The sequence below is a fragment of the Eleutherodactylus coqui genome, chromosome 2 (assembly GCF_035609145.1).
Source record: "Eleutherodactylus coqui strain aEleCoq1 chromosome 2, aEleCoq1.hap1, whole genome shotgun sequence".
NCBI lineage: Eukaryota > Metazoa > Chordata > Amphibia > Anura > Eleutherodactylidae > Eleutherodactylus > Eleutherodactylus coqui.
In genome coordinates this window covers 321436142-321459797 of record NC_089838.1, presented here as the reverse complement: position 1 = coordinate 321459797, position 23656 = coordinate 321436142, and the positions used below count along the sequence as shown (strand labels likewise).

The 23656-nt window shown below is 47.5% G+C and overlaps 34 non-coding genes across 34 annotated transcripts; all 34 read left to right on the top strand.

Annotated features, from left to right (window-relative positions):
- Positions 1 to 281: 281 nt before the first annotated feature.
- TRNAI-AAU (transfer RNA isoleucine (anticodon AAU)) lies at positions 282 to 356 on the top strand. The gene has a single exon. It is a non-coding gene; the product is annotated as a tRNA-Ile (tRNA).
- A 312-nt stretch (positions 357 to 668) lies between these two features.
- On the top strand, positions 669 to 743 carry TRNAI-AAU (transfer RNA isoleucine (anticodon AAU)). Its single transcript has one exon. It is a non-coding gene; the product is annotated as a tRNA-Ile (tRNA).
- Positions 744 to 1442: 699 nt separating this feature from the next.
- Positions 1443 to 1517, top strand: TRNAI-AAU (transfer RNA isoleucine (anticodon AAU)). Its single transcript has one exon. It is a non-coding gene; the product is annotated as a tRNA-Ile (tRNA).
- Positions 1518 to 1829: 312 nt separating this feature from the next.
- Positions 1830 to 1904, top strand: TRNAI-AAU (transfer RNA isoleucine (anticodon AAU)). The gene has a single exon. It is a non-coding gene; the product is annotated as a tRNA-Ile (tRNA).
- A 312-nt stretch (positions 1905 to 2216) lies between these two features.
- On the top strand, positions 2217 to 2291 carry TRNAI-AAU (transfer RNA isoleucine (anticodon AAU)). The gene has a single exon. It is a non-coding gene; the product is annotated as a tRNA-Ile (tRNA).
- A 699-nt stretch (positions 2292 to 2990) lies between these two features.
- On the top strand, positions 2991 to 3065 carry TRNAI-AAU (transfer RNA isoleucine (anticodon AAU)). The gene has a single exon. It is a non-coding gene; the product is annotated as a tRNA-Ile (tRNA).
- Positions 3066 to 3377: 312 nt separating this feature from the next.
- TRNAI-AAU (transfer RNA isoleucine (anticodon AAU)) lies at positions 3378 to 3452 on the top strand. Its single transcript has one exon. It is a non-coding gene; the product is annotated as a tRNA-Ile (tRNA).
- A 699-nt stretch (positions 3453 to 4151) lies between these two features.
- TRNAI-AAU (transfer RNA isoleucine (anticodon AAU)) lies at positions 4152 to 4226 on the top strand. Its single transcript has one exon. It is a non-coding gene; the product is annotated as a tRNA-Ile (tRNA).
- Positions 4227 to 4538: 312 nt separating this feature from the next.
- TRNAI-AAU (transfer RNA isoleucine (anticodon AAU)) lies at positions 4539 to 4613 on the top strand. Its single transcript has one exon. It is a non-coding gene; the product is annotated as a tRNA-Ile (tRNA).
- A 312-nt stretch (positions 4614 to 4925) lies between these two features.
- Positions 4926 to 5000, top strand: TRNAI-AAU (transfer RNA isoleucine (anticodon AAU)). The gene has a single exon. It is a non-coding gene; the product is annotated as a tRNA-Ile (tRNA).
- A 312-nt stretch (positions 5001 to 5312) lies between these two features.
- On the top strand, positions 5313 to 5387 carry TRNAI-AAU (transfer RNA isoleucine (anticodon AAU)). Its single transcript has one exon. It is a non-coding gene; the product is annotated as a tRNA-Ile (tRNA).
- A 699-nt stretch (positions 5388 to 6086) lies between these two features.
- On the top strand, positions 6087 to 6161 carry TRNAI-AAU (transfer RNA isoleucine (anticodon AAU)). Its single transcript has one exon. It is a non-coding gene; the product is annotated as a tRNA-Ile (tRNA).
- Positions 6162 to 6473: 312 nt separating this feature from the next.
- TRNAI-AAU (transfer RNA isoleucine (anticodon AAU)) lies at positions 6474 to 6548 on the top strand. Its single transcript has one exon. It is a non-coding gene; the product is annotated as a tRNA-Ile (tRNA).
- Positions 6549 to 6860: 312 nt separating this feature from the next.
- On the top strand, positions 6861 to 6935 carry TRNAI-AAU (transfer RNA isoleucine (anticodon AAU)). Its single transcript has one exon. It is a non-coding gene; the product is annotated as a tRNA-Ile (tRNA).
- A 312-nt stretch (positions 6936 to 7247) lies between these two features.
- Positions 7248 to 7322, top strand: TRNAI-AAU (transfer RNA isoleucine (anticodon AAU)). Its single transcript has one exon. It is a non-coding gene; the product is annotated as a tRNA-Ile (tRNA).
- A 699-nt stretch (positions 7323 to 8021) lies between these two features.
- Positions 8022 to 8096, top strand: TRNAI-AAU (transfer RNA isoleucine (anticodon AAU)). The gene has a single exon. It is a non-coding gene; the product is annotated as a tRNA-Ile (tRNA).
- Positions 8097 to 9956: 1860 nt separating this feature from the next.
- TRNAI-AAU (transfer RNA isoleucine (anticodon AAU)) lies at positions 9957 to 10031 on the top strand. Its single transcript has one exon. It is a non-coding gene; the product is annotated as a tRNA-Ile (tRNA).
- Positions 10032 to 10730: 699 nt separating this feature from the next.
- TRNAI-AAU (transfer RNA isoleucine (anticodon AAU)) lies at positions 10731 to 10805 on the top strand. Its single transcript has one exon. It is a non-coding gene; the product is annotated as a tRNA-Ile (tRNA).
- A 698-nt stretch (positions 10806 to 11503) lies between these two features.
- TRNAI-AAU (transfer RNA isoleucine (anticodon AAU)) lies at positions 11504 to 11578 on the top strand. The gene has a single exon. It is a non-coding gene; the product is annotated as a tRNA-Ile (tRNA).
- Positions 11579 to 15323: 3745 nt separating this feature from the next.
- TRNAI-AAU (transfer RNA isoleucine (anticodon AAU)) lies at positions 15324 to 15398 on the top strand. The gene has a single exon. It is a non-coding gene; the product is annotated as a tRNA-Ile (tRNA).
- Positions 15399 to 15710: 312 nt separating this feature from the next.
- Positions 15711 to 15785, top strand: TRNAI-AAU (transfer RNA isoleucine (anticodon AAU)). The gene has a single exon. It is a non-coding gene; the product is annotated as a tRNA-Ile (tRNA).
- Positions 15786 to 16097: 312 nt separating this feature from the next.
- Positions 16098 to 16172, top strand: TRNAI-AAU (transfer RNA isoleucine (anticodon AAU)). The gene has a single exon. It is a non-coding gene; the product is annotated as a tRNA-Ile (tRNA).
- Positions 16173 to 16484: 312 nt separating this feature from the next.
- TRNAI-AAU (transfer RNA isoleucine (anticodon AAU)) lies at positions 16485 to 16559 on the top strand. The gene has a single exon. It is a non-coding gene; the product is annotated as a tRNA-Ile (tRNA).
- Positions 16560 to 16871: 312 nt separating this feature from the next.
- Positions 16872 to 16946, top strand: TRNAI-AAU (transfer RNA isoleucine (anticodon AAU)). Its single transcript has one exon. It is a non-coding gene; the product is annotated as a tRNA-Ile (tRNA).
- A 312-nt stretch (positions 16947 to 17258) lies between these two features.
- TRNAI-AAU (transfer RNA isoleucine (anticodon AAU)) lies at positions 17259 to 17333 on the top strand. Its single transcript has one exon. It is a non-coding gene; the product is annotated as a tRNA-Ile (tRNA).
- A 324-nt stretch (positions 17334 to 17657) lies between these two features.
- On the top strand, positions 17658 to 17732 carry TRNAI-AAU (transfer RNA isoleucine (anticodon AAU)). The gene has a single exon. It is a non-coding gene; the product is annotated as a tRNA-Ile (tRNA).
- Positions 17733 to 18842: 1110 nt separating this feature from the next.
- On the top strand, positions 18843 to 18917 carry TRNAI-AAU (transfer RNA isoleucine (anticodon AAU)). The gene has a single exon. It is a non-coding gene; the product is annotated as a tRNA-Ile (tRNA).
- Positions 18918 to 19640: 723 nt separating this feature from the next.
- Positions 19641 to 19715, top strand: TRNAI-AAU (transfer RNA isoleucine (anticodon AAU)). Its single transcript has one exon. It is a non-coding gene; the product is annotated as a tRNA-Ile (tRNA).
- Positions 19716 to 20039: 324 nt separating this feature from the next.
- TRNAI-AAU (transfer RNA isoleucine (anticodon AAU)) lies at positions 20040 to 20114 on the top strand. The gene has a single exon. It is a non-coding gene; the product is annotated as a tRNA-Ile (tRNA).
- Positions 20115 to 21247: 1133 nt separating this feature from the next.
- Positions 21248 to 21322, top strand: TRNAI-AAU (transfer RNA isoleucine (anticodon AAU)). The gene has a single exon. It is a non-coding gene; the product is annotated as a tRNA-Ile (tRNA).
- A 312-nt stretch (positions 21323 to 21634) lies between these two features.
- On the top strand, positions 21635 to 21709 carry TRNAI-AAU (transfer RNA isoleucine (anticodon AAU)). Its single transcript has one exon. It is a non-coding gene; the product is annotated as a tRNA-Ile (tRNA).
- A 312-nt stretch (positions 21710 to 22021) lies between these two features.
- Positions 22022 to 22096, top strand: TRNAI-AAU (transfer RNA isoleucine (anticodon AAU)). The gene has a single exon. It is a non-coding gene; the product is annotated as a tRNA-Ile (tRNA).
- Positions 22097 to 22795: 699 nt separating this feature from the next.
- On the top strand, positions 22796 to 22870 carry TRNAI-AAU (transfer RNA isoleucine (anticodon AAU)). The gene has a single exon. It is a non-coding gene; the product is annotated as a tRNA-Ile (tRNA).
- Positions 22871 to 23194: 324 nt separating this feature from the next.
- Positions 23195 to 23269, top strand: TRNAI-AAU (transfer RNA isoleucine (anticodon AAU)). The gene has a single exon. It is a non-coding gene; the product is annotated as a tRNA-Ile (tRNA).
- Positions 23270 to 23656: the final 387 nt, after the last annotated feature.

Genomic DNA, 23656 nt, shown 5'->3' with positions numbered 1-23656 from the left:
CTTCTTTGGAAAAGTTAGCAGCCTTTTTTCTTTTGAAAAGTGGAGCAATGAGGCATGTGGCTCAAAGAGGCAAAATGTGCCATTCTGCCTCATGGCGCATTAGCTCAGTTGGGTTAGAATGTGGTGCTAATAGCTCCAAGGCCACTGGCCACGTTCTCCAGTATCCAAAGAGCCGTCAAGTTGTCTTTTATCAAAGTTTGCAAGCTTTTTTGATGTAGAAAAGGGAGCAGTGATGCATGTGTATGTGGATCAAAGAGGCCAAAAACACAGGCGCAAATCATGGCCGGTTAGCTCAGTTGGGTTAGAGCGTGGTGCTAATAACGCCAAGGTCGCGGGTTCGATCCCCGTACGGGCCAGCTTACGTAGTGTCTGAAGAGCCGACAAGCTCTTCTTTGGAAAAGTTAGCAGCCTTTTTTCTTTTGAAAAGTGGAGCAATGAGGCATGTGGCTCAAAGAGGCAAAATGTGCCATTCTGCCTCATGGCGCATTAGCTCAGTTGGGTTAGAATGTGGTGCTAATAGCTCCAAGGCCACTGGCCACGTTCTCCAGTATCCAAAGAGCCGTCAAGTTGTCTTTTATCAAAGTTTGCAAGCTTTTTTGATGTAGAAAAGGGAGCAGTGATGCATGTGTATGTGGATCAAAGAGGCCAAAAACACAGGCGCAAATCATGGCCGGTTAGCTCAGTTGGGTTAGAGCGTGGTGCTAATAACGCCAAGGTCGCGGGTTCGATCCCCGTACGGGCCAGCTTACGTAGTGTCTGAAGAGCCGACAAGCTCTTCTTTGGAAAAGTTAGCAGCCTTTTTTCTTTTGAAAAGTGGAGCAATGAGGCATGTGGCTCAAAGAGGCAAAATGTGCCATTCTGCCTCATGGCGCATTAGCTCAGTTGGGTTAGAATGTGGTGCTAATAGCTCCAAGGCCACTGGCCACGTTCTCCAGTATCCAAAGAGCCGTCAAGTTGTCTTTTATCAAAGTTTGCAAGCTTTTTTGATGTAGAAAAGGGAGCAGTGATGCATGTGTATGTGGATCAAAGAGGCCAAAAACACAGGCGCAAATCATGGCCGGTTGGCTCAGTTGGGTTAGAGCGTGGTGCTAATAACGCCAAGGTCGCGGGTTCGATCCCCATACGGGCCAGATTACGTAGTGTCTGAAGAGCCGACAAGCTCTTCTTTGGATAAGTTAGCAGCCTTTTTTCTTTTGAAAAGTGGAGCAATGAGGCATGTGGCTCAAAGAGGCAAAATGTGCCATTCTGCCTCATGGCGCATTAGCTCAGTTGGGTTAGAATGTGGTGCTAATAGCTCCAAGGCCACTGGCCACGTTCTCCAGTATCCAAAGAGCCGTCAAGTTGTCTTTTATCAAAGTTTGCAAGCTTTTTTGATGTAGAAAAGGGAGCAGTGATGCATGTGTATGTGGATCAAAGAGGTCAAAAACACAGGCGCAAATCATGGCCGGTTAGCTCAGTTGGGTTAGAGCGTGGTGCTAATAACGCCAAGGTCGCGGGTTCGATCCCCGTACGGGCCAGCTTACGTAGTGTCTGAAGAGCCGACAAGCTCTTCTTTGGAAAAGTTAGCAGCCTTTTTTCTTTTGAAAAGTGGAGCAATGAGGCATGTGGCTCAAAGAGGCAAAATGTGCCATTCTGCCTCATGGCGCATTAGCTCAGTTGGGTTAGAATGTGGTGCTAATAGCTCCAAGGCCACTGGCCACGTTCTCCAGTATCCAAAGAGCCGTCAAGTTGTCTTTTATCAAAGTTTGCAACCTTTTTTGATGTAGAAAAGGGAGCAGTGATGCATGTGTATGTGGATCAAAGAGGCCAAAAACACAGGCGCAAATCATGGCCGGTTAGCTCAGTTGGGTTAGAGCGTGGTGCTAATAACGCCAAGGTCGCGGGTTCGATCCCCGTACGGGCCAGCTTACGTAGTGTCTGAAGAGCCGACAAGCTCTTCTTTGGAAAAGTTAGCAGCCTTTTTTCTTTTGAAAAGTGGAGCAATGAGGCATGTGGCTCAAAGAGGCAAAATGTGCCATTCTGCCTCATGGCGCATTAGCTCAGTTGGGTTAGAATGTGGTGCTAATAGCTCCAAGGCCACTGGCCACGTTCTCCAGTATCCAAAGAGCCGTCAAGTTGTCTTTTATCAAAGTTTGCAAGCTTTTTTGATGTAGAAAAGGGAGCAGTGATGCATGTGTATGTGGATCAAAGAGGCCAAAAACACAGGCGCAAATCATGGCCGGTTAGCTCAGTTGGGTTAGAGCGTGGTGCTAATAACGCCAAGGTCGCGGGTTCGATCCCCGTACGGGCCAGCTTACGTAGTGTCTGAAGAGCCGACAAGCTCTTCTTTGGAAAAGTTAGCAGCCTTTTTTCTTTTGAAAAGTGGAGCAATGAGGCATGTGGCTCAAAGAGGCAAAATGTGCCATTCTGCCTCATGGCGCATTAGCTCAGTTGGGTTAGAATGTGGTGCTAATAGCTCCAAGGCCACTGGCCACGTTCTCCAGTATCCAAAGAGCCGTCAAGTTGTCTTTTATCAAAGTTTGCAAGCTTTTTTGATGTAGAAAAGGGAGCAGTGATGCATGTGTATGTGGATCAAAGAGGCCAAAAACACAGGCGCAAATCATGGCCGGTTGGCTCAGTTGGGTTAGAGCGTGGTGCTAATAACGCCAAGGTCGCGGGTTCGATCCCCATACGGGCCAGATTACGTAGTGTCTGAAGAGCCGACAAGCTCTTCTTTGGATAAGTTAGCAGCCTTTTTTCTTTTGAAAAGTGGAGCAATGAGGCATGTGGCTCAAAGAGGCAAAATGTGCCATTCTGCCTCATGGCGCATTAGCTCAGTTGGGTTAGAATGTGGTGCTAATAGCTCCAAGGCCACTGGCCACGTTCTCCAGTATCCAAAGAGCCGTCAAGTTGTCTTTTATCAAAGTTTGCAAGCTTTTTTGATGTAGAAAAGGGAGCAGTGATGCATGTGTATGTGGATCAAAGAGGTCAAAAACACAGGCGCAAATCATGGCCGGTTAGCTCAGTTGGGTTAGAGCGTGGTGCTAATAACGCCAAGGTCGCGGGTTCGATCCCCGTACGGGCCAGCTTACGTAGTGTCTGAAGAGCCGACAAGCTCTTCTTTGGAAAAGTTAGCAGCCTTTTTTCTTTTGAAAAGTGGAGCAATGAGGCATGTGGCTCAAAGAGGCAAAATGTGCCATTCTGCCTCATGGCGCATTAGCTCAGTTGGGTTAGAATGTGGTGCTAATAGCTCCAAGGCCACTGGCCACGTTCTCCAGTATCCAAAGAGCCGTCAAGTTGTCTTTTATCAAAGTTTGCAACCTTTTTTGATGTAGAAAAGGGAGCAGTGATGCATGTGTATGTGGATCAAAGAGGCCAAAAACACAGGCGCAAATCATGGCCGGTTAGCTCAGTTGGGTTAGAGCGTGGTGCTAATAACGCCAAGGTCGCGGGTTCGATCCCCGTACGGGCCAGCTTACGTAGTGTCTGAAGAGCCGACAAGCTCTTCTTTGGAAAAGTTAGCAGCCTTTTTTCTTTTGAAAAGTGGAGCAATGAGGCATGTGGCTCAAAGAGGCAAAATGTGCCATTCTGCCTCATGGCGCATTAGCTCAGTTGGGTTAGAATGTGGTGCTAATAGCTCCAAGGCCACTGGCCACGTTCTCCAGTATCCAAAGAGCCGTCAAGTTGTCTTTTATCAAAGTTTGCAAGCTTTTTTGATGTAGAAAAGGGAGCAGTGATGCATGTGTATGTGGATCAAAGAGGCCAAAAACACAGGCGCAAATCATAGCCGGTTAGCTCAGTTGGGTTAGAGCGTGGTGCTAATAACGCCAAGGTCACGGGTTCGATCCCCGTACGGGTCAGCTTACGTAGTGTCTGAAGAGCCGACAAGCTCTTCTTTGGAAAAGTTAGCAGCCTTTTTTCTTTTGAAAAGTGGAGCAATGAGGCATGTGGCTCAAAGAGGCAAAATGTGCCATTCTGCCTCATGGCGCATTAGCTCAGTTGGGTTAGAATGTGGTGCTAATAGCTCCAAGGCCACTGGCCACATTCTCCAGTATCCAAAGAGCCGTCAAGTTGTCTTTTATCAAAGTTTGCAAGCTTTTTTGATGTAGAAAAGGGAGCAGTGATGCATGTGTATGTGGATCAAAGAGGCCAAAAACACAGGCGCAAATCATGGCCGGTTAGCTCAGTTGGGTTAGAGCGTGGTGCTAATAACGCCAAGGTCGCGGGTTCGATCCCCGTACGGGCCAGCTTACGTAGTGTCTGAAGAGCCGACAAGCTCTTCTTTGGAAAAGTTAGCAGCCTTTTTTCTTTTGAAAAGTGGAGCAATGAGGCATGTGGCTCAAAGAGGCAAAATGTGCCATTCTGCCTCATGGCGCATTAGCTCAGTTGGGTTAGAATGTGGTGCTAATAGCTCCAAGGCCACTGGCCACGTTCTCCAGTATCCAAAGAGCCGTCAAGTTGTCTTTTATCAAAGTTTGCAAGCTTTTTTGATGTAGAAAAGGGAGCAGTGATGCATGTGTATGTGGATCAAAGATGCCAAAAACACAGGTGCAAATCATGGCCGGTTAGCTCAGTTGGGTTAGAGCGTGGTGCTAATAACGCCAAGGTCGCGGGTTCGATCCCCGTACGGGCCAGCTTACGTAGTGTCTGAAGAGCCGACAAGCTCTTCTTTGGAAAAGTTAGCAGCCTTTTTTCTTTTGAAAAGTGGAGCAATGAGGCATGTGGCTCAAAGAGGCAAAATGTGCCATTCTGCCTCATGGCGCATTAGCTCCGTTGGGTTAGAATGTGGTGCTAATAGCTCCAAGTCCACTGGCCACGTTCTCCAGTATCCAAAGAGCCGTCAAGTTGTCTTTTATCAAAGTTTGCAAGCTTTTTTGATGTAGAAAAGGGAGCAGTGATGCATGTGTATGTGGATCAAAGAGGCCAAAAACACAGGCGCAAATCATGGCCGGTTAGCTCAGTTGGGTTAGAGCGTGGTGCTAATAACGCCAAGGTCGCGGGTTCGATCCCCGTACGGGCCAGCTTACGTAGTGTCTGAAGAGCCGACAAGCTCTTCTTTGGAAAAGTTAGCAGCCTTTTTTCTTTTGAAAAGTGGAGCAATGAGGCATGTGGCTCAAAGAGGCAAAATGTGCCATTCTGCCTCATGGCGCATTAGCTCAGTTGGGTTAGAATGTGGTGCTAATAGCTCCAAGGCCACTGGCCACGTTCTCCAGTATCCAAAGAGCCGTCAAGTTGTCTTTTATCAAAGTTTGCAAGCTTTTTTGATGTAGAAAAGGGAGCAGTGATGCATGTGTATGTGGATCAAAGAGGCCAAAAACACAGGCACAAATCATGGCCGGTTAGCTCAGTTGGGTTAGAGCGTGGTGCTAATAACGCCAAGGTCGCGGGTTCGATCCCCGTACGGGCCAGCTTACGTAGTGTCTGAAGAGCCGACAAGCTCTTCTTTGGAAAAGTTAGCAGCCTTTTTTCTTTTGAAAAGTGGAGCAATGAGGCATGTGGCTCAAAGAGGCAAAATGTGCCATTCTGCCTCATGGCGCATTAGCTCAGTTGGGTTAGAATGTGGTGCTAATAGCTCCAAGGCCACTGGCCACGTTCTCCAGTATCCAAAGAGCCGTCAAGTTGTCTTTTATCAAAGTTTGCAAGCTTTTTTGATGTAGAAAAGGGAGCAGTGATGCATGTGTATGTGGATCAAAGAGGCCAAAAACACCGGCACAAATCATGGCCGGTTAGCTCAGTTGGGTTAGAGCGTGGTGCTAATAACGCCAAGGTCACGGGTTCGATCCCTGTACGGGCCAGCTTACGTAGTGTCTGAAGAGCCGACAAGCTCTTCTTTGGAAAAGTTAGCAGCCTTTTTTCTTTTGAAAAGTGGAGCAATGAGGCATGTGGCTCAAAGAGGCAAAATGTGCCATTCTGCCTCATGGCGCATTAGCTCAGTTGGGTTAGAATGTGGTGCTAATAGCTCCAAGGCCACTGGCCACGTTCTCCAGTATCCAAAGAGCCGTCAAGTTGTCTTTTATCAAAGTTTGCAAGCTTTTTTGATGTAGAAAAGGGAGCAGTGATGCATGTGTATGTGGATCAAAGAGGCCAAAAACACAGGCGCAAATCATGGCCGGTTAGCTCAGTTGGGTTAGAGCGTGGTGCTAATAACGCCAAGGTCGCGGGTTCGATCCCCGTACGGGCCAGCTTACGTAGTGTCTGAAGAGCCGACAAGCTCTTCTTTGGAAAAGTTAGCAGCCTTTTTTCTTTTGAAAAGTGGAGCAATGAGGCATGTGGCTCAAAGAGGCAAAATGTGCCATTCTGCCTCATGGCGCATTAGCTCAGTTGGGTTAGAATGTGGTGCTAATAGCTCCAAGGCCACTGGCCACGTTCTCCAGTATCCAAAGAGCCGTCAAGTTGTCTTTTATCAAAGTTTGCAACCTTTTTTGATGTAGAAAAGGGAGCAGTGATGCATGTGTATGTGGATCAAAGAGGCCAAAAACACAGGTGCAAATCATGGCCGGTTAGCTCAGTTGGGTTAGAGCGTGGTGCTAATAACGCCAAGGTCGCGGGTTCGATCCCCGTACGGGCCAGCTTACGTAGTGTCTGAAGAGCCGACAAGCTCTTCTTTGGAAAAGTTAGCAGCCTTTTTTCTTTTGAAAAGTGGAGCAATGAGGCATGTGGCTCAAAGAGGCAAAATGTGCCATTCTGCCTCATGGCGCATTAGCTCAGTTGGGTTAGAATGTGGTGCTAATAGCTCCAAGGCCACTGGCCACGTTCTCCAGTATCCAAAGAGCCGTCAAGTTGTCTTTTATCAAAGTTTGCAAGCTTTTTTGATGTAGAAAAGGGAGCAGTGATGCATGTGTATGTGGATCAAAGAGGCCAAAAACACAGGCGCAAATCATGGCCGGTTAGCTCAGTTGGGTTAGAGCGTGGTGCTAATAACGCCAAGGTCGCGGGTTCGATCCCCGTACGGGCCAGCTTACGTAGTGTCTGAAGAGCCGACAAGCTCTTCTTTGGAAAAGTTAGCAGCCTTTTTTCTTTTGAAAAGTGGAGCAATGAGGCATGTGGCTCAAAGAGGCAAAATGTGCCATTCTGCCTCATGGCGCATTAGCTCAGTTGGGTTAGAATGTGGTGCTAATAGCTCCAAGGCCACTGGCCACGTTCTCCAGTATCCAAAGAGCCGTCAAGTTGTCTTTTATCAAAGTTTGCAAGCTTTTTTGATGTAGAAAAGGGAGCAGTGATGCATGTGTATGTGGATCAAAGATGCCAAAAACACAGGTGCAAATCATGGCCGGTTAGCTCAGTTGGGTTAGAGCGTGGTGCTAATAACGCCAAGGTCGCGGGTTCGATCCCCGTACGGGCCAGCTTACGTAGTGTCTGAAGAGCCGACAAGCTCTTCTTTGGAAAAGTTAGCAGCCTTTTTTCTTTTGAAAAGTGGAGCAATGAGGCATGTGGCTCAAAGAGGCAAAATGTGCCATTCTGCCTCATGGCGCATTAGCTCAGTTGGGTTAGAATGTGGTGCTAATAGCTCCAAGGCCACTGGCCACGTTCTCCAGTATCCAAAGAGCCGTCAAGTTGTCTTTTATCAAAGTTTGCAAGCTTTTTTGATGTAGAAAAGGGAGCAGTGATGCATGTGTATGTGGATCAAAGAGGCCAAAAACACAGGCGCAAATCATGGCCGGTTAGCTCAGTTGGGTTAGAGCGTGGTGCTAATAACGCCAAGGTCGCGGGTTCGATCCCCATACGGGCCAGATTACGTAGTGTCTGAAGAGCCGACAAGCTCTTCTTTGGATAAGTTAGCAGCCTTTTTTCTTTTGAAAAGTGGAGCAATGAGGCATGTGGCTCAAAGAGGCAAAATGTGCCATTCTGCCTCATGGCGCATTAGCTCAGTTGGGTTAGAATGTGGTGCTAATAGCTCCAAGGCCACTGGCCACGTTCTCCAGTATCCAAAGAGCCGTCAAGTTGTCTTTTATCAAAGTTTGCAAGCTTTTTTGATGTAGAAAAGGGAGCAGTGATGCATGTGTATGTGGATCAAAGAGGCCAAAAACACAGGCGCAAATCATGGCCGGTTAGCTCAGTTGGGTTAGAGCGTGGTGCTAATAACGCCAAGGTCGCGGGTTCGATCCCCGTACGGGCCAGCTTACGTAGTGTCTGAAGAGCCGACAAGCTCTTCTTTGGAAAAGTTAGCAGCCTTTTTTCTTTTGAAAAGTGGAGCAATGAGGCATGTGGCTCAAAGAGGCAAAATGTGCCATTCTGCCTCATGGCGCATTAGCTCAGTTGGGTTAGAATGTGGTGCTAATAGCTCCAAGGCCACTGGCCACGTTCTCCAGTATTCAAAGAGCCGTCAAGTTGTCTTTTATCAAAGTTTGCAAGCTTTTTTGATGTAGAAAAGGGAGCAGTGATGCATGTGTATGTGGATCAAAGAGGCCAAAAACACAGGCGCAAATCATGGCCGGTTAGCTCAGTTGGGTTAGAGCGTGGTGCTAATAACGCCAAGGTCGCGGGTTCGATCCCCGTACAAGCCAGCTTACGTAGTGTCTGAAGAGCCGACAAGCTCTTCTTTGGAAAAGTTAGCAGCCTTTTTTCTTTTGAAAAGTGGAGCAATGAGGCATGTGGCTCAAAGAGGCAAAATGTGCCATTCTGCCTCATGGCGCATTAGCTCAGTTGGGTTAGAATGTGGTGCTAATAGCTCCAAGGCCACTGGCCACGTTCTCCAGTATCCAAAGAGCCGTCAAGTTGTCTTTTATCAAAGTTTGCAAGCTTTTTTGATGTAGAAAAGGGAGCAGTGATGCATGTGTATGTGGATCAAAGAGGCCAAAAACACAGGCGCAAATCATGGCCGGTAAGCTCAGTTGGGTTAGAGCGTGGTGCTAATAACGCCAAGGTCGCGGGTTCGATCCCCGTACGGGCCAGCTTACGTAGTGTCTGAAGAGCCGACAAGCTCTTCTTTGGAAAAGTTAGCAGCCTTTTTTCTTTTGAAAAGTGGAGCAATGAGGCATGTGGCTCAAAGAGGCAAAATGTGCCATTCTGCCTCATGGCGCATTAGCTCAGTTGGGTTAGAATGTGGTGCTAATAGCTCCAAGGCCACTGGCCACGTTCTCCAGTATCCAAAGAGCCGTCAAGTTGTCTTTTATCAAAGTTTGCAACCTTTTTTGATGTAGAAAAGGGAGCAGTGATGCATGTGTATGTGGATCAAAGAGGCCAAAAACACAGGCACAAATCATGGCCAGTTAGCTCAGTTGGGTTAGAGCGTGGTGCTAATAACGCCAAGGTCGCGGGTTCGATCCCCGTACGGGCCAGCTTACGTAGTGTCTGAAGAGCCGACAAGCTCTTCTTTGGAAAAGTTAGCAGCCTTTTTTCTTTTGAAAAGTGGAGCAATGAGGCATGTGGCTCAAAGAGGCAAAATGTGCCATTCTGCCTCATGGCGCATTAGCTCAGTTGGGTTAGAATGTGGTGCTAATAGCTCCAAGGCCACTGGCCACGTTCTCCAGTATCCAAAGAGCCGTCAAGTTGTCTTTTATCAAAGTTTGCAAGCTTTTTTGATGTAGAAAAGGGAGCAGTGATGCATGTGTATGTGGATCAAAGAGGCCAAAAACACAGGCGCAAATCATAGCCGGTTAGCTCAGTTGGGTTAGAGCGTGGTGCTAATAACGCCAAGGTCGCGGGTTCGATCCCCGTACGGGCCAGCTTACGTAGTGTCTGAAGAGCCAACAAGCTCTACTTTGGAAAAGTTAGCAGCTTTTTTTCTTTTGAAAAGTGGAGCAATGAGGCATGTGGCTCAAAGAGGCAAAATGTGCCATTCTGCCTCATGGCGCATTAGCTCAGTTGGGTTAGAATGTGGTGCTAATAGCTCCAAGGCCACTGGCCACGTTCTCCAGTATCCAAAGAGCCGTCAAGTTGTCTTTTATCAAAGTTTGCAAGCTTTTTTGATGTAGAAAAGGGAGCAGTGATGCATGTGTATGTGGATCAAAGAGGCCAAAAACACAGGCGCAAATCATGGCCGGTTAGCTCAGTTGGGTTAGAGCGTGGTGCTAATAACGCCAAGGTCGCGGGTTCGATCCCCGTACGGGCCAGCTTACGTAGTGTCTGAAGAGCCGACAAGCTCTTCTTTGGAAAAGTTAGCAGCCTTTTTTCTTTTGAAAAGTGGAGCAATGAGGCATGTGGCTCAAAGAGGCAAAATGTGCCATTCTGCCTCATGGCGCATTAGCTCAGTTGGGTTAGAATGTGGTGCTAATAGCTCCAAGGCCACTGGCCACGTTCTCCAGTATCCAAAGAGCCGTCAAGTTGTCTTTTATCAAAGTTTGCAAGCTTTTTTGATGTAGAAAAGGGAGCAGTGATGCATGTGTATGTGGATCAAAGAGGCCAAAAACACAGGCACAAATCATGGCCGGTTAGCTCAGTTGGGTTAGAGCGTGGTGCTAATAACGCCAAGGTCGCGGGTTCGATCCCTGTACGGGCCAGCTTACGTAGTGTCTGAAGAGCCGACAAGCTGTTCTTTGGAAAAGTTAGCAGCCTTTTTTCTTTTGAAAAGTGGAGCAATGAGGCATGTGGCTCAAAGAGGCAAAATGTGCCATTCTGCCTCATGGCGCATTAGCTCAGTTGGGTTAGAATGTGGTGCTAATAGCTCCAAGGCCACTGGCCACGTTCTCCAGTATCCAAAGAGCCGTCAAGTTGTCTTTTATCAAAGTTTGCAAGCTTTTTTGATGTAGAAAAGGGAGCAGTGATGCATGTGTATGTGGATCAAAGAGGCCAAAAACACAGGCACAAATCATGGCCGGTTAGCTCAGTTGGGTTAGAGCGTGGTGCTAATAACGCCAAGGTCGCGGGTTCGATCCCCGTACGGGCCAGCTTACGTAGTGTCTGAAGAGCCGACAAGCTCTTCTTTGGAAAAGTTAGCAGCCTTTTTTCTTTTGAAAAGTGGAGCAATGAGGCATGTGGCTCAAAGAGGCAAAATGTGCCATTCTGCCTCATGGAGCATTAGCTCAGTTGGGTTAGAATGTGGTGCTAATAGCTCCAAGGCCACTGGCCACGTTCTCCAGTATCCAAAGAGCCGTCAAGTTGTCTTTTATCAAAGTTTGCAAGCTTTTTTGATGTAGAAAAGGGAGCAGTGATGCATGTGTATGTGGATCAAAGAGGCCAAAAACAGAGGCACAAACCATGGCCAGTTAGCTCAGTTGGGTTAGAGCGTGGTGCTAATAACGCCAAGGTCGCGGGTTCGATCCCCGTACGGGCCAGCTTACGTAGTGTCTGAAGAGCCGACAAGCTCTTCTTTGGAAAATTAGCAGCCTTTTTTCTTTTGAAAAGTGGAGCAATGAGGCATGTGGCTCAAAGAGGCAAAATGTGCCATTCTGCCTCATGGCGCATTAGCTCAGTTGGGTTAGAATGTGGTGCTAATAGCTCCAAGGCCACTGGCCACGTTCTCCAGTATCCAAAGAGCCGTCAAGTTGTCTTTTATCAAAGTTTGCAAGCTTTTTTGATGTAGAAAAGGGAGCAGTGATGCATGTGTATGTGGATCAAAGAGGCCAAAAACACAGGCACAAATCATGGCCGGTTAGCTCAGTTGGGTTAGAGCGTGGTGCTAATAACGCCAAGGTCGCGGGTTCGATCCCCGTACGGGCCAGCTTACGTAGTGTCTGAAGAGCCGACAAGCTTTTTTGATGTAGAAAAGGGAGCAGTGATGCATGTGTATGTGGATCAAAGAGGCCAAAAACACAGGCGCAAATCATAGCCGGTTAGCTCAGTTGGGTTAGAGCGTGGTGCTAATAACGCCAAGGTCGCGGGTTCGATCCCCGTACGGGTCAGCTTACGTAGTGTCTGAAGAGCCGACAAGCTCTTCTTTGGAAAAGTTAGCAGCCTTTTTTCTTTTGAAAAGTGGAGCAATGAGGCATGTGGCTCAAAGAGGCAAAATGTGCCATTCTGCCTCATGGCGCATTAGCTCAGTTGGGTTAGAATGTGGTGCTAATAGCTCCAAGGCCACTGGCCACGTTCTCCAGTATCCAAAGAGCCGTCAAGTTGTCTTTTATCAAAGTTCGCAACCTTTTTTGATGTAGAAAAGGGAGCAGTGATGCATGTGTATGTGGATCAAAGAGGACAAAAACACGGTCACAAACACAGTCACAAATCATGGCCGGTTAGCTCAGTTGGGTTAGAGCGTGGTGCTAAGAACACCAAGGTCGCGGGTTCGATCCCCGTATGGGCCAGCTTACGTAGTGTCTGAAGAGCCGACAAGCTCTTCTTTGGAAAAGTTAGCAGCCTTTTTTCTTTTGAAAAGTGCAGCAATGAGGCATGTGGCTCAAAGAGGCAAAATGTGCCATTCTGCCTCATGGCGCATTAGCTCAGTTGGGTTAGAATGTGGTGCTAATAGCTCCAAGGCCACTGGCCACGTTCTCCAGTATCCAAAGAGCCGTCAAGTTGTCTTTTATCAAAGTTTGCAAGCTTTTTTGATGTAGAAAAGGGAGCAGTGATGCATGTGTATGTGGATCAAAGAGGCCAAAAACACGGTCACAAACACAGTCACAAACAAAGTCACAAATCATGGCCGGTTAGCTCAGTTGGGTTAGAGCGTGGTGATAATAACGCCAAGGTCGCGGGTTTGATCCGCGTACGGGCCAGCTTACGTAGTGTCTGAAGAGCCGACAAGCTCTTCTTTGGAAAAGTTAGCAGCCTTTTTTCTTTTGAAAAGTGGAGCAATGAGGCATGTGGCTCAAAGAGGCAAAATGTGCCATTCTGCCTCATGGCGCATTAGCTCAGTTGGGTTAGAATGTGGTGCTAATAGCTCCAAGGCCACTGGCCACGTTCTCCAGTATCCAAAGAGCCGTCAAGTTGTCTTTTATCAAAGTTTGCAAGCTTTTTTGATGTAGAAAAGGGAGCAGTGATGCATGTGTATGTGGATCAAAGAGGCCAAAAACACGGTCACAAACACAGTCACAAACAAAGTCACAAATCATGGCCGGTTAGCTCAGTTGGGTTAGAGCGTGGTGATAATAACGCCAAGGTCGCGGGTTCGATCCCCGTACGGGCCAGCTTACGTAGTGTCTGAAGAGCCGACAAGCTCTTCTTTGGAAAAGTTAGCAGCCTTTTTTCTTTTGAAAAGTGGAGCAATGAGGCATGTGGCTCAAAGAGGCAAAATGTGCCATTCTGCCTCATGGCGCATTAGCTCAGTTGGGTTAGAATGTGGTGCTAATAGCTCCAAGGCCACTGGCCACGTTCTCCAGTATCCAAAGAGCCGTCAAGTTGTCTTTTATCAAAGTTTGCAAGCTTTTTTGATGTAGAAAAGGGAGCAGTGATGCATGTGTATGTGGATCAAAGAGGCCAAAAACACGGTCACAAACACAGTCACAAACAAAGTCACAAATCATGGCCGGTTAGCTCAGTTGGGTTAGAGCGTGGTGATAATAACGCCAAGGTCGCGGGTTCGATCCCCGTACGGGCCAGTTTACGTAGTGTCTGAAGAGCCGACAAGCTCTTCTTTGGAAAAGTTAGCAGCCTTTTTTCTTTTGAAAAGTGGAGCAATGAGGCATGTGGCTCAAAGAGGCAAAATGTGCCATTCTGCCTCATGGCGCATTAGCTCAGTTGGGTTAGAATGTGGTGCTAATAGCTCCAAGGCCACTGGCCACGTTCTCCAGTATCCAAAGAGCCGTCAAGTTGTCTTTTATCAAAGTTTGCAAGCTTTTTTGATGTAGAAAAGGGAGCAGTGATGCATGTGTATGTGGATCAAAGAGGCCAAAAACACGGTCACAAACACAGTCACAAACAAAGTCACAAATCATGGCCGGTTAGCTCAGTTGGGTTAGAGCGTGGTGATAATAACGCCAAGGTCGCGGGTTCGATCCCCGTACGGGCCAGCTTACGTAGTGTCTGAAGAGCCGACAAGCTCTTCTTTGGAAAAGTTAGCAGCCTTTTTTCTTTTGAAAAGTGGAGCAATGAGGCATGTGGCTCAAAGAGGCAAAATGTGCCATTCTGCCTCATGGCGCATTAGCTCAGTTGGGTTAGAATGTGGTGCTAATAGCTCCAAGGCCACTGGCCACGTTCTCCAGTATCCAAAGAGCCGTCAAGTTGTCTTTTATCAAAGTTTGCAAGCTTTTTGGATGTAGAAAAGGGAGCAGTGATGCATGTGTATGTGGATCAAAGAGGCCAAAAACACAGGCACAAATCATGGCCGGTTAGCTCAGTTGGCTTAGAGCGTGGTGCTAATAACGCAAAGGTCACGGGTTCGATCCCCGTACGGGCCAGCTTACGTAGTGTCTGAAGAGCCGACAAGCTCTTCTTTGGAAAAGTTAGCAGCCTTTTTTCTTTTGAAAAGTGGAGCAATGAGGCATGTGGCTCAAAGAGGCAAAATGTGCCATTCTGCCTCATGGCGCATTAGCTCAGTTGGGTTAGAATGTGGTGCTAATAGCTCCAAGGCCACTGGCCACGTTCTCCAGTATCCAAAGAGCCGTCAAGTTGTCTTTTATCAAAGTTTGCAAGCTTTTTTGATGTAGAAAAGGGAGCAGTGATGCATGTGTATGTGGATCAAAGAGGCCAAAAACACGGTCACAAACACAGTCACAAACAAAGTCACAAATCATGGCCGGTTAGCTCAGTTGGGTTAGAGCGTGGTGATAATAACGCCAAGGTCGCGGGTTCGATCCCCGTACGGGCCAGCTTACATAGTGTCTGAAGAGCCGACAAGCTCTTCTTTGGAAAAGTTAGCAGCCTTTTTTCTTTTGAAAAGTGGAGCAATGAGGCATGTGGCTCAAAGAGGCAAAATGTGCCATTCTGCCTCATGGCGCATTAGCTCAGTTGGGTTAGAATGTGGTGCTAATAGCTCCAAGGCCACTGGCCACGTTCTCCAGTATCCAAAGAGCCGTCAAGTTGTCTTTTATCAAAGTTTGCAAGCTTTTTTGATGTAGAAAAGGGAGCAGTGATGCATGTGTATGTGGATCAAAGAGGCCAAAAACACGGTCACAAACACAGTCACAAACAAAGTCACAAATCATGGCCGGTTAGCTCAGTTGGGTTAGAGCGTGGTGATAATAACGCCAAGGTCGTGGGTTCGAACCCCGTACGGGCCAGCTTACGTAGTGTCTGAAGAGCAGACAAGCTCTTCTTTGGAAAAGTTAGCAGCCTTTTTTCTTTTGAAAAGTGGAGCAATGAGGCATGTGGCTCAAAGAGGCAAAATGTGCCATTCTGCCTCATGGCGCATTAGCTCAGTTGGGTTAGAATGTGGTGCTAATAGCTCCAAGGCCACTGGCCACGTTCTCCAGTATCCAAAGAGCCGTCAAGTTGTCTTTTATCAAAGTTTGCAAGCTTTTTTGATGTAGAAAAGGGAGCAGTGATGCATGTGTATGTGGATCAAAGAGGCCAAAAACACAGGCACAAATCATGGCCGGTTAGCTCAGTTGGGTTAGAGCGTGGTGCTAATAACGCCAAGGTCGCGGGTTCGATCCCCGTACGGGCCAGCTTACGTAGTGTCTGAAGAGCCGACAAGCTCTTCTTTGGAAAAGTTAGCAGCCTTTTTTCTTTTGAAAAGTGGAGCAATGAGGCATGTGGCTCAAAGAGGCAAAATGTGCCATTCTGCCTCATGGCGCATTAGCTCAGTTGGGTTAGAATGTGGTGCTAATAGCTCCAAGGCCACTGGCCACGTTCTCCAGTATCCAAAGAGCCGTCAAGTTGTCTTTTATCAAAGTTTGCAAGCTTTTTTGATGTAGAAAAGGGAGCAGTGATGCATGTGTATGTGGATCAAAGAGGCCAAAAACACAGGCACAAATCATGGCCGGTTAGCTCAGTTGGGTTAGAGCGTGGTGCTAATAACGCCAAGGTCGCGGGTTCGATCCCCGTACGGGCCAGCTTACGTAGTGTCTGAAGAGCCGACAAGCTCTTCTTTGGAAAAGTTAGCAGCCTTTTTTCTTTTGAAAAGTGGAGCAATGAGGCATGTGGCTCAAAGAGGCAAAATGTGCCATTCTGCCTCATGGCGCATTAGCTCAGTTGGGTTAGAATGTGGTGCTAATAGCTCCAAGTTCACTGGCCACGTTCTCCAGTATCCAAAGAGCCGTCAAGTTGTCTTTTATCAAAGTTTGCAAGCTTTTTTGATGTAGAAAAGGGAGCAGTGATGCATGTGTATGTGGATCAAAGAGGCCAAAAACACAGGCACAAATCATGGCCGGTTAGCTCAGTTGGGTTAGAGCGTGGTGCTAATAACGCCAAGGTCACGGGTTCGATCCCCGTACGGGCCAGCTTACGTAGTGTCTGAAGAGCCGACAAGCTCTTCTTTGGAAAAGTTAGCAGCCTTTTTTCTTTTGAAAAGTGGAGCAATGAGGCATGTGGCTCAAAGAGGCAAAATGTGCCATTCTGCCTCATGGCGCATTAGCTCAGTTGGGTTAGAATGTGGTGCTAATAGCTCCAAGGCCACTGGCCACGTTCTCCAGTATCCAAAGAGCCGTCAAGTTGTCTTTTATCAAAGTTTGCAAGCTTTTTTGATGTAGAAAAGGGAGCAGTGATGCATGTGTATGTGGATCAAAGAGGCCAAGAACACAGGCACAAATCATGGCCTGTTAGCTCAGTTGGGTTAGAGCGTGGTGCTAATAACGCCAAGGTCGCGGGTTCGATCCCCGTACGGGCCAGCTTACGTAGTGTCTGAAGAGCCGACAAGCTCTTCTTTGGAAAAGTTAGCAGCCTTTTTTCTTTTGAAAAGTGGAGCAATGAGGCATGTGGCTCAAAGAGGCAAAATGTGCCATTCTGCCTCATGGCGCATTAGCTCAGTTGGGTTAGAATGTGGTGCCAATAGCTCCAAGTTCACTGGCCACGTTCTCCAGTATCCAAAGAGCCGTCAAGTTGTCTTTTATCAAAGTTTGCAAGCTTTTTTGATGTAGAAAAGGGAGCAGTGATGCATGTGTATGTGGATCAAAGAGGCCAAGAACACAGGCACAAATCATGGCCTGTTAGCTCAGTTGGGTTAGAGCGTGGTGCTAATAACGCCAAGGTCGCGGGTTCGATCCCCGTACGGGCCAGCTTACGTAGTGTCTGAAGAGCCGACAAGCTCTTCTTTGGAAAAGTTAGCAGCCTTTTTTCTTTTGAAAAGTGGAGCAATGAGGCATGTGGCTCAAAGAGGCAAAATGTGCCATTCTGCCTCATGGCGCATTAGCTCAGTTGGGTTAGAATGTGGTGCCAATAGCTCCAAGTTCACTGGCCACGTTCTCCAGTATCCAAAGAGCCGTCAAGTTGTCTTTTATCAAAGTTTGCAAGCTTTTTTGATGTAGAAAAGGGAGCAGTGATGCATGTGTATGTGGATCAAAGAGGCCAAAAACACAGGCACAAATCATGGCCGGTTAGCTCAGTTGGGTTAGAGCGTGGTGCTAATAACGCCAAGGTCACGGGTTCGATCCCCGTACGGGCCAGCTTACGTAGTGTCTGAAGAGCCGACAAGCTCTTCTTTGGAAAAGTTAGCAGCCTTTTTTCTTTTGAAAAGTGGAGCAATGAGGCATGTGGCTCAAAGAGGCAAAATGTGCCATTCTGCCTCATGGCGCATTAGCTCAGTTGGGTTAGAATGTGGTGCTAATAGCTCCAAGGCCACTGGCCACGTTCTCCAGTATCCAAAGAGCCGTCAAGTTGTCTTTTATCAAAGTTTGCAAGCTTTTTTGATGTAGAAAAGGGAGCAGTGATGCATGTGTATGTGGATCAAAGAGGCCAAAAACACGGTCACAAACACAGGCACAAATCATGGCCGGTTAGCTCAGTTGGGTTAGAGCGTGGTGCTAATAACGCCAAGGTCACGGGTTCGATCCCCGTACGGGCCAGCTTACGTAGTGTCTGAAGAGCCGACAAGCTCTTCTTTGGAAAAGTTAGCAGCCTTTTTTCTTTTGAAAAGTGGAGCAATGAGGCATGTGGCTCAAAGAGGCAAAATGTGCCATTCTGCCTCATGGCGCATTAGCTCAGTTGGGTTAGAATGTGGTGCTAATAGCTCCAAGGCCACTGGCCACGTTCTCCAGTATCCAAAGAGCCGTCAAGTTGTCTTTTATCAAAGTTTGCAAGCTTTTTTGATGTAGAAAAGGGAGCAGTGATGCATGTGTATGTGGATCAAAGAGGCCAAAAACACAGTCACGAATCATGGCCGGTTAGCTCAGTTGGGTTAGAGCGTGGTGCTAATAACGCCAAGGTCGCGGGTTAGATCCCTGTACGGGCCAGCTTACGTAGTGTCTGAAGAGCCGACAAGCTCTTCTTTGGAAAAGTTAGCAGCCTTTTTTCTTTTGAAAAGTGGAGCAATGAGGCATGTGGCTCAAAGAGGCAAAATGTGCCATTCTGCCTCATGGCGCATTAGCTCAGTTGGGTTAGAATGTGGTGCTAATAGCTCCAAGGCCACTGGCCACGTTCTCCAGTATCCAAAGAGCTGTCAAGTTGTCTTTTATCAAAGTTTGCAAGCTTTTTTGATGTAGAAAAGGGAGCAGTGATGCATGTGTATGTGGATCAAAGAGGCCAAAAACACGGTCACAAACACAGTCACAAACAAAGTCACAAATCATGGCCGGTTAGCTCAGTTGGGTTAGAGCGTGGTGATAATAACGCCAAGGTCGCGGGTTCGATCCCCGTACGGGCCAGCTTACGTAGTGTCTGAAGAGCCGACCAGCTCTTCTTTGGAAAAGTTAGCAGCCTTTTTTCTTTTGAAAAGTGGAGCAATGAGGCATGTGGCTCAAAGAGGCAAAATGTGCCATTCTGCCTCATGGCGCATTAGCTCAGTTGGGTTAGAATGTGGTGCTAATAGCTCCAAGGCCACTGGCCACGTTCTCCAGTATCCAAAGAGCCGTCAAGTTGTCTTTTATCAAAGTTTGCAAGCTTTTTTGATGTAGAAAAGGGAGCAGTGATGCATGTGTATGTGGATCAAAGAGGCCAAAAACACAGGTACAAATCATGGCCGGTTAGCTCAGTTGGGTTAGAGCGTGGTGCTAATAACGCCAAGGTCGCGGGTTCGATCCCCGTACGGGCCAGCTTATGTAGTGTCTGAAGAGCCGACAAGCTCTTCTTTGGAAAAGTTAGCAGCCTTTTTTCCTTTGAAAATTGGAGCAATGAGGCATGTGGCTCAAAGAGGCAAAATGTGCCATTCTGCCTCATGGCGCATTAGCTCAGTTGGGTTAGAATGTGGTGCTAATAGCTCCAAGGCCACTGGCCACGTTCTCCAGTATCCAAAGAGCCGTCAAGTTGTCTTTTATCAAAGTTTGCAAGCTTTTTTGATGTAGAAAAGGGAGCAGTGATGCATGTGTATGTGGATCAAAGAGGCCAAAAACACGGTCACAAACACAGTCACAAACAAAGTCACAAATCATGGCCGGTTAGCTCAGTTGGGTTAGAGCGTGGTGATAATAACGCCAAGGTCGCGGGTTCGATCCCCGTACGGGCCAGCTTACGTAGTGTCTGAAGAGCCGACAAGCTCTTCTTTGGAAAAGTTAGCAGCCTTTTTTCTTTTGAAAAGTGGAGCAATGAGGCATGTGGCTCAAAGAGGCAAAATGTGCCATTCTGCCTCATGGCGCATTAGCTCAGTTGGGTTAGAATGTGGTGCTAATAGCTCCAAGGCCACTGGCCACGTTCTCCAGTATCCAAAGAGCCGTCAAGTTGTCTTTTATCAAAGTTTGCAAGCTTTTTGGATGTAGAAAAGGGAGCAGTGATGCATGTGTATGTGGATCAAAGAGGCCAAAAACACAGGCACAAATCATGGCCGGTTAGCTCAGTTGGGTTAGAGCGTGGTGCTAATAACGCCAAGGTCACGGGTTCGATCCCCGTACGGGCCAGCTTACGTAGTGTCTGAAGAGCCGACAAGCTCTTCTTTGGAGAAGTTAGCAGCCTTTTTTCTTTTGAAAAGTGGAGCAATGAGGCATGTGGCTCAAAGAGGCAAAATGTGCCATTCTGCCTCATGGCGCATTAGCTCAGTTGGGTTAGAATGTGGTGCTAATAGCTCCAAGGCCACTGGCCACGTTCTCCAGTATCCAAAGAGCCGTCAAGTTGTCTTTTATCAAAGTTTGCAAGCTTTTTTGATGTAGAAAAGGGAGCAGTGATGCATGTGTATGTGGATCAAAGAGGCCAAAAACACGGTCACAAACACAGGCACAAATCATGGCCGGTTAGCTCAGTTGGGTTAGAGCGTGGTGCTAATAACGCCAAGGTCACGGGTTCGATCCCCGTACGGGCCAGCTTACGTAGTGTCTGAAGAGCCGACAAGCTCTTCTTTGGAAAAGTTAGCAGCCTTTTTTCTTTTGAAAAGTGGAGCAATGAGGCATGTGGCTCAAAGAGGCAAAATGTGCCATTCTGCCTCATGGCGCATTAGCTCAGTTGGGTTAGAATGTGGTGCTAATAGCTCCAAGGCCACTGGCCACGTTCTCCAGTATCCAAAGAGCCGTCAAGTTGTCTTTTATCAAAGTTTGCAAGCTTTTTGATGTAGAAAAGGGAGCAGTGATGCATGTGTATGTGGATCAAAGAGGCCAAAAACACGGTCACAAACACAGTCACAAACAAAGTCACAAATCATGGCCGGTTAGCTCAGTTGGGTTAGAGCGTGGTGATAATAACGCCAAGGTCGCGGGTTCGATCCCCGTACGGGCCAGCTTACATAGTGTCTGAAGAGCCGACAAGCTCTTCTTTGGAAAAGTTAGCAGCCTTTTTTCTTTTGAAAAGTGGAGCAATGAGGCATGTGGCTCAAAGAGGCAAAATGTGCCATTCTGCCTCATGGCGCATTAGCTCAGTTGGGTTAGAATGTGGTGCTAATAGCTCCAAGGCCACTGGCCACGTTCTCCAGTATCCAAAGAGCCGTCAAGTTGTCTTTTATCAAAGTTTGCAAGCTTTTTTGATGTAGAAAAGGGAGCAGTGATGCATGTGTATGTGGATCAAAGAGGCCAAAAACACGGTCACAAACACAGTCACAAACAAAGTCACAAATCATGGCCGGTTAGCTCAGTTGGGTTAGAGCGTGGTGATAATAACGCCAAGGTCGTGGGTTCGATCCCTGTACGGGCCAGCTTACGTAGTGTCTGAAGAGCAGACAAGCTCTTCTTTGGAAAAGTTAGCAGCCTTTTTTCTTTTGAAAAGTGGAGCAATGAGGCATGTGGCTCAAAGAGGCAAAATGTGCCATTCTGCCTCATGGCGCATTAGCTCAGTTGGGTTAGAATGTGGTGCTAATAGCTCCAAGGCCACTGGCCACGTTCTCCAGTATCCAAAGAGCCGTCAAGTTGTCTTTTATCAAAGTTTGCAAGCTTTTTTGATGTAGAAAAGGGAGCAGTGATGCATGTGTATGTGGATCAAAGAGGCCAAAAACACAGGCACAAATCATGGCCGGTTAGCTCAGTTGGGTTAGAGCGTGGTGCTAATAACGCCAAGGTCGCGGGTTCGATCCCCGTACGGGCCAGCTTACGTAGTGTCTGAAGAGCCGACAAGCTCTTCTTTGGAAAAGTTAGCAGCCTTTTTTCTTTTGAAAAGTGGAGCAATGAGGCATGTGGCTCAAAGAGGCAAAATGTGCCATTCTGCCTCATGGCGCATTAGCTCAGTTGGGTTAGAATGTGGTGCTAATAGCTCCAAGGCCACTGGCCACGTTCTCCAGTATCCAAAGAGCCGTCAAGTTGTCTTTTATCAAAGTTTGCAAGCTTTTTTGATGTAGAAAAGGGAGCAGTGATGCATGTGTATGTGGATCAAAGAGGCCAAAAACACAGGCACAAATCATGGCCGGTTAGCTCAGTTGGGTTAGAGCGTGGTGCTAATAACGCCAAGGTCGCGGGTTCGATCCCCGTACGGGCCAGCTTACGTAGTGTCTGAAGAGCCGACAAGCTCTTCTTTGGAAAAGTTAGCAGCCTTTTTTCTTTTGAAAAGTGGAGCAATGAGGCATGTGGCTCAAAGAGGCAAAATGTGCCATTCTGCCTCATGGCGCATTAGCTCAGTTGGGTTAGAATGTGGTGCTAATAGCTCCAAGTTCACTGGCCACGTTCTCCAGTATCCAAAGAGCCGTCAAGTTGTCTTTTATCAAAGTTTGCAAGCTTTTTTGATGTAGAAAAGGGAGCAGTGATGCATGTGTATGTGGATCAAAGAGGCCAAAAACACAGGCACAAATCATGGCCGGTTAGCTCAGTTGGGTTAGAGCGTGGTGCTAATAACGCCAAGGTCACGGGTTCGATCCCCGTACGGGCCAGCTTACGTAGTGTCTGAAGAGCCGACAAGCTCTTCTTTGGAAAAGTTAGCAGCCTTTTTTCTTTTGAAAAGTGGAGCAATGAGGCATGTGGCTCAAAGAGGCAAAATGTGCCATTCTGCCTCATGGCGCATTAGCTCAGTTGGGTTAGAATGTGGTGCTAATAGCTCCAAGGCCACTGGCCACGTTCTCCAGTATCCAAAGAGCCGTCAAGTTGTCTTTTATCAAAGTTTGCAAGCTTTTTTGATGTAGAAAAGGGAGCAGTGATGCATGTGTATGTGGATCAAAGAGGCCAAGAACAGAGGCACAAATCATGGCCTGTGAGCTCAGTTGGGTTAGAGCGTGGTGCTAATAACGCCAAGGTCGCGGGTTCGATCCCCGTACGGGCCAGCTTACGTAGTGTCTGAAGAGCCGACAAGCTCTTCTTTGGAAAAGTTAGCAGCCTTTTTTCTTTTGAAAAGTGGAGCAATGAGGCATGTGGCTCAAAGAGGCAAAATGTGCCATTCTGCCTCATGGCGCATTAGCTCAGTTGGGTTAGAATGTGGTGCCAATAGCTCCAAGTTCACTGGCCACGTTCTCCAGTATCCAAAGAGCCGTCAAGTTGTCTTTTATCAAAGTTTGCAAGCTTTTTTGATGTAGAAAAGGGAGCAGTGATGCATGTGTATGTGGATCAAAGAGGCCAAAAACACAGGCACAAATCATGGCCGGTTAGCTCAGTTGGGTTAGAGCGTGGTGCTAATAACGCCAAGGTCACGGGTTCGATCCCCGTACGGGCCAGCTTACGTAGTGTCTGAAGAGCCGACAAGCTCTTCTTTGGAAAAGTTAGCAGCCTTTTTTCTTTTGAAAAGTGGAGCAATGAGGCATGTGGCTCAAAGAGGCAAAATGTGCCATTCTGCCTCATGGCGCATTAGCTCAGTTGGGTTAGAATGTGGTGCTAATAGCTCCAAGGCCACTGGCCACGTTCTCCAGTATCCAAAGAGCCGTCAAGTTGTCTTTTATCAAAGTTTGCAAGCTTTTTTGATGTAGAAAAGGGAGCAGTGATGCATGTGTATGTGGATCAAAGAGGCCAAAAACACGGTCACAAACACAGGCACAAATCATGGCCGGTTAGCTCAGTTGGGTTAGAGCGTGGTGCTAATAACGCCAAGGTCACGGGTTCGATCCCCGTACGGGCCAGCTTACGTAGTGTCTGAAGAGCCGACAAGCTCTTCTTTGGAAAAGTTAGCAGCCTTTTTTCTTTTGAAAAGTGGAGCAATGAGGCATGTGGCTCAAAGAGGCAAAATGTGCCATTCTGCCTCATGGCGCATTAGCTCAGTTGGGTTAGAATGTGGTGCTAATAGCTCCAAGGCCACTGGCCACGTTCTCCAGTATCCAAAGAGCCGTCAAGTTGTCTTTTATCAAAGTTTGCAAGCTTTTTTGATGTAGAAAAGGGAGCAGTGATGCATGTGTATGTGGATCAACGAGGCCAAAAACACAGGTACAAATCATGGCCGGTTAGCTCAGTTGGGTTAGAGCGTGGTGCTAATAACGCCAAGGTCGAGGGTTCGATCCCCGTACGGGCCA